Below are 6,071 nucleotides of genomic sequence, written 5' to 3'. Positions count from 1 at the left end.
CCGTCGTGTTTCTCTGCAGCTCCTGGATCAGAACGTCTCCGTCGCTCAGTCTCATCTGAAAACCTGAACAGAGGAAAATAATTCAATCAATCAATCAATCAATCAATCAATCAACCAACCAACCAACCAACCAACCAACCAACCAACCAACCAACCAATCAATCAATCAATCAATCAATCAATCAATCAATCAATCAATCAATCAATCAATCAATCAATCAATCAGCCAATCAATCAATCTTTATTTGTACAGCACCAGTTCAAAACAGAACTCATCTCATGACACTTTCCAAACTGAGCAGCTCTAAACTGCCTTTAACAGCAGAAACTGGAGCAGAACTGTTGATTATTTTTCTATTAATCGACACATCAGTTAATCAGCGACTGAATTAAAGTTTCCAGTAATAATTAAAAGAGTTTTAATGGATCAGATTCATCTTTAATGATGTTCAGACACAATGTTATTGTTTCATCATAAACCGGGTCGTCCTGTGTCCTGTGCTGCCCCCTACAGGCCGCGTCACAACCAGCGGCTGATCACATGTTTAAAGTCACAAACTGTCTGAGTTCATTAACAGCTCAGTAAGGAGGGTTCAGTTCATCAGCTGATCAGCGTCTCTGACCGTCAGTCTGATTGTTGACGTCTTCTGTCTTCTGTCTTCTGTCTCAACTGGACTCAACAACATTTATTCTCCGGCTCAGATTGTGATGTTGTTGTAAAGATGAGACTTTACAGAATCAGTCTGAAGAAGATATTTTCAAAAATGACTGAATGATAAATTAACTTGTGTGATATTTTGTGAAAATGATTTATTGTGTCTTTTATTGTTGGACATCACTTTATAGATATTTCCTTGGTTTGAGCCAAATAAGCACTTTTTATTATCTTCAGAGACCAAAGTTATTTTTCTACGTCGCTGAATTGAAGCTCAACATGTGACGACCGACTCGCCGTCACTGCAGACAGACGACCACAGTCACAATATCAATACAGACGTATTAACAAGCTGCAGCGTGCTGATCCACAGGTACAGTCAGGTGAACATCTTCAGAGCTTCACAGTGTCAAAGAGTTTCATATCTAAAGTCTGAAGTTAAAGATTTAGTTCATGTTCTCTCTGGAGGTTCATATATTCTGTCTGCTCCTCTCTGGACTTCTGTGTTTATTTTATAAAACTTCTCTGATAATTGTTGGTTTACCTTCCACGTGTCTCTTCAGCAGGTTCTCGGTCACATTCAGTCTGGACTGCAGCACTGACACACACACACACACACACACACACACACACACACACACACACACACACACACACACACACACACACACACACACACACACAGCACGGTCATTAAATCAAATATGGGATTACATTTAATGATGTTTCTCAGGCGGAGGACTCACCTGAGCCGCGAGGACTCACCTGAGCCGCGAGGACTCACCTGAGCCGCGAGGACTCACCTGAGCTGAGGTTCTCTGCAGCCTCCAGTCTGGACCTGGTTTCCATCAGCAGGACGGACTGAGCTGCGGACAGGAAACAACATGGAGGTCACTGAACGTGTCTCACAGCTCTGGTACTGTTGGACTGACACTGGTCGCGGGCAGCTTCGTGTCGTGTTGTGGACTCTACCCTGGTTGTGGGTCTTCAGCTGGTTGGTTGCGGCCTCAGTGACGCTCAGTCGGACCTGCAGCTCTGACAGGAATCACATCTGATGAACTACATTATTATCATCGTGTAATAAACACAGAAGCTTTGACATGAAGACAGGATGTTACCTCCAGTGTGTCTGTCAGCGTCCGTCAGTCTGTCTGGAACAGAAACGCAGCAGAAACATCAGAGACTGAAACAGGAGGACAAACAGCAGCTGGATGAACAAACATCACCTGAGTGTTCAGTCTTCAGCTCGTCCAGCTGCTGCTCAGTGACCTTCAGCCTCGCAGTGACGGCCCACAGCTCCGCCCACAGCGCCGCCTCACCCACTGAAAACACTTTAAACATTTAACAGTTCTGCTGAGATCCATGAAGACTTCCTTCAAACCTCCTCAGGGCTCAGAACACCGACATGATTTCGGGTGTTCCTCAGGGAACCTCCTCAGGTCCTGTGGGTTCTATTAACGCAGTCTTAAGATTAACTTCCATATCAGTAGGACCTGTACCGGGCCCAGTTGGACTTAAACCTTTATGTATTTAAATAATGACTATCTAAGCTTTGGACTGAAGCTCAGCAGAGCTGGTGATGTTACCTGCAGTGTGATGCTCCAGATGTTCCAGATGTTCCTCAGCAGATCTCAGTCTGACCTCCAGAGCTGAACAGGAAACAGTTTGTATTTATTAAACGTTTACATTTAGTCTAAGTTGACGTGATGTTAATATACATGTAAGTGAACCTGTGGTGCTGTTGAGTCCGTCTGTCAGTCTGGACTCCAGCAGGGAGAGTTGATCAGCCTGAACTGAAAACACAAAATAAACACAAACATTTATAAACTAAAATATAAAAAAGTGATTTTAATTTTCTGCTTCATGATCAGTTAAAAATATAATTCCTGCAAATTAAAATGTCATAAAGTTTAAAACAAGACGAGCTGAAGAGAATCCTGCAGGCTGTCACTTTATACACATAATGAATGAATCAATCAATCAGGAGGTTTTTCTACAGAACTCATCTCCAGTGCCAGCAGGTCCAAACCAAACTCTGTCATTAGTTTATCTACAGGGACACAACAGTTCCCCCCATGAGCTGCACTCTGTCAGTGGTGAGAAAAAACTGCTTTTAACAGGCAGAAACCTCGAGCAGAACCGGACTCGGTGGTGGGCGGTCATCTGCCTCGGCCCAACCGGTCTAGCCCACCATTGAGTCCGGTTCTGTTCAAGGTTTCTGCCTGTTTGAAGACAGTTTTTTGGACGAGACTCCAGAGACGCTCACAGTAAGTTTAATGGGAAGCTGTAGTTGATGGTTAGATCTACAGTCGAGTCTTCAGTGGTACCTGTGTTCTGCGTCTCCAGATGTTCCAGATGTTCCTCAGCAGATCTCAGTCTGACCTCCAGAGCTGATCAACACAACAGTTTCTGTTTATCTGAGTCTGTGTTTAAACTCTTCAGTACAGATCAATCACATTAATAGATAATCAATACATCAGTGATTAGTAGAAATGTGACAGTGAATCAATCTGCACCTGTGGTGCTGTTGAGTCCGTCTGTCAGTCTGGAGCCCAGCAGGGAGAGTTCACCAGCCTGAGCTGGAAACACAGAACACATCAGAGACTGACTGGTGACTGACTGTTGACCTGACTGATGACCTGACTGATGACCTGACTGTTGACCTGACTGATCACCTGACTGGTGACTGACTGTTGACCTGACTGACTGACTGACTGACTGGTGACTGACTGTTGACTGACTGATAACTGACTGACTGATGACCTGACTGTTGACCTGACTGATGACCTGACTGATGACCTGACTGTTGACCTGACTGATGACCTGACTGACTGATGACTGACTGTTGACCTGACTGTTGACCTGACTGACTGATGACCTGACTGTTGACCTGACTGTTGACCTGACTGATGACCTGACTGTTGACCTGACTGTTGACCTGACTGATGACCTGACTGACTGATGACTGACTGTTGACCTGACTGATGACCTGACTGATGACTTGACTGTTGACCTGACTGATGACCTGACTGTTGACCTGACTGTTGACCTGACTGATGACTGACTGTTGACCTGACTGTTGACCTGACTGTTGACCTGACTGATGACCTGACTGACTGATGACTGACTGTTGACCTGACTGATGACCTGACTGATGACTTGACTGACTAATGACCTGACTGATGACTGACTGATGACCTGACTGTTGACCTGACTGACTGATGACTGACTGTTGACTGACTGTTGACCTGACTGATGACCTGACTGATGACCTGACTGTTGACCTGACTGATGACCTGACTGTTGACCTGACTGACTGATGACTGACTGATGACTGACTGTTGACCTGACTGTTGACCTGACTGATGACCTGACTGTTGACCTGACTGATGACCTGACTGACTAATGACCTGACTGATGACTGACTAATGACCTGACTGATGACTGACTGTTGACCTGACTGTTGACCTGACTGTTGACCTGACTGATGACCTGACTGATGACCTGACTGTTGACCTGACTGACTGACTGACTGATGACTGACTGTTGACCTGACTGATGACTGACTAATGACCTGACTGATGACTGACTGTTGACCTGACTGACTGACTGACTGACTGACTGATGACTGACTGTTGACCTGACTGTTGACCTGACTGTTGACCTGACTGATGACCTGACTGTTGACCTGACTGACTGATGACTGACTGTTGACCTGACTGTTGACCTGACTGATGACCTGACTGTTGACCTGACTGATGACCTGACTGATGACTGACTGATGACCTGACTGTTGACCTGACTGACTGACTGACTGACTGATGACTGACTGTTGACCTGACTGTTGACCTGACTGTTGACCTGACTGATGACCTGACTGTTGACCTGACTGACTGATGACTGACTGTTGACCTGACTGTTGACCTGACTGATGACCTGACTGTTGACCTGACTAATGACCTGACTGATGACTGACTGATGACTGACTGATGACCTGACTGTTGACCTGACTGACTGATGACTGACTGTTGACCTGACTGTTGACCTGACTGACTGATGACTGACTGTTGACCTGACTGACTAATGACCTGACTGATGACCTGACTGATGACTGACTGTTGACCTGACTGATGACTGACTGTTGACCTGACTGATGACCTGACTGATGACTGACTGTTGACCTGACTGATGACCTGACTGATGACCTGACTGTTGGCTGACTGTTGACCTGACTGATGACTGACTGTTGACCTGACTGATGACTGACTGTTGACCTGACTGTTGACCTGACTGACTGATGACTGACTGTTGACCTGACTGTTGACCTGACTGATGACCTGACTGTTGACCTGACTAATGACCTGACTGATGACTGACTGATGACCTGACTGTTGACCTGACTGATGACCTGACTGACTAATTACCTGACTGATGACTGACTGATGACCTGACTGTTGACCTGACTGACTGATGACTGACTGTTGACCTGACTGTTGACCTGACTGACTGATGACTGACTGTTGACCTGACTGACTAATGACCTGACTGATGACCTGACTGATGACTGACTGTTGACCTGACTGATGACTGACTGTTGACCTGACTGATGACCTGACTGATGACTGACTGTTGACCTGACTGATGACCTGACTGATGACCTGACTGTTGGCTGACTGTTGACCTGACTGATGACTGACTGTTGACCTGACTGATGACTGACTGTTGACCTGACTGATGACCTGACTGTTGACCTGACTGATGACCTGACTGATGACTGACTGTTGACCTGACTGATGACTGACTGTTGACCTGACTGATGACCTGACTGACTAATGACCTGACTGATGACCTGACTGATGACTGACTGTTGACCTGACTGATGACCTGACTGTTGACCTGACTGATGACCTGACTGATGACTGACTGTTGACCTGACTGATGACCTGACTGATGACTGACTGTTGACCTGACTGATGACCTGACTGATGACCTGACTGTTGGCTGACTGTTGACCTGACTGATGACTGACTGTTGACCTAACTGATGACCTGACTGACTAATGACCTGACTGATGACTGACTGTTGACCTGACTGATGACTGACTGATGACTGACTGTTGACCTGACTGATGACCTGACTGTTGACCTGACTGATGACCTGACTGACTAATGACCTGACTGACTAATGACCTGACTGATGACTGACTGTTGACCTGACTGATGACTGACTGTTGACCTGACTGATGACTGACTGTTGACCTGACTGTTGACCTGACTGATGACCTGACTGACTGTTGACCTGACTGATGACTGACTGTTGACCTGACTGATGACTGACTGATGACTGACTGTTGACCTGACTGTTGACCTGACTGATGATCTGACTGATGACTGACTGTTGACCTGACTGATGACTG

The 6,071-nt window shown here is 46.0% G+C and overlaps 1 long non-coding RNA gene across 1 annotated transcript; it reads right to left on the bottom strand.

Annotated features, from left to right (window-relative positions):
• Positions 1-1,531, bottom strand: LOC141011037 (uncharacterized). Its single transcript, XR_012180212.1, has 3 exons — positions 1,459-1,531; positions 1,200-1,253; positions 1-63 (listed from the first exon to the last, which is right to left on the bottom strand). It is a non-coding gene; the product is annotated as an uncharacterized lncRNA (long non-coding RNA).
• Between the last annotated feature and the right edge of the window lie 4,540 nt (positions 1,532-6,071).

This window comes from Pagrus major, chromosome 16 (genome assembly GCF_040436345.1).
Source record: "Pagrus major chromosome 16, Pma_NU_1.0".
Classification (NCBI taxonomy): Eukaryota; Metazoa; Chordata; class Actinopteri; order Spariformes; family Sparidae; genus Pagrus; species Pagrus major.
This window is presented reverse-complemented; position numbering and strand designations above follow the sequence as displayed.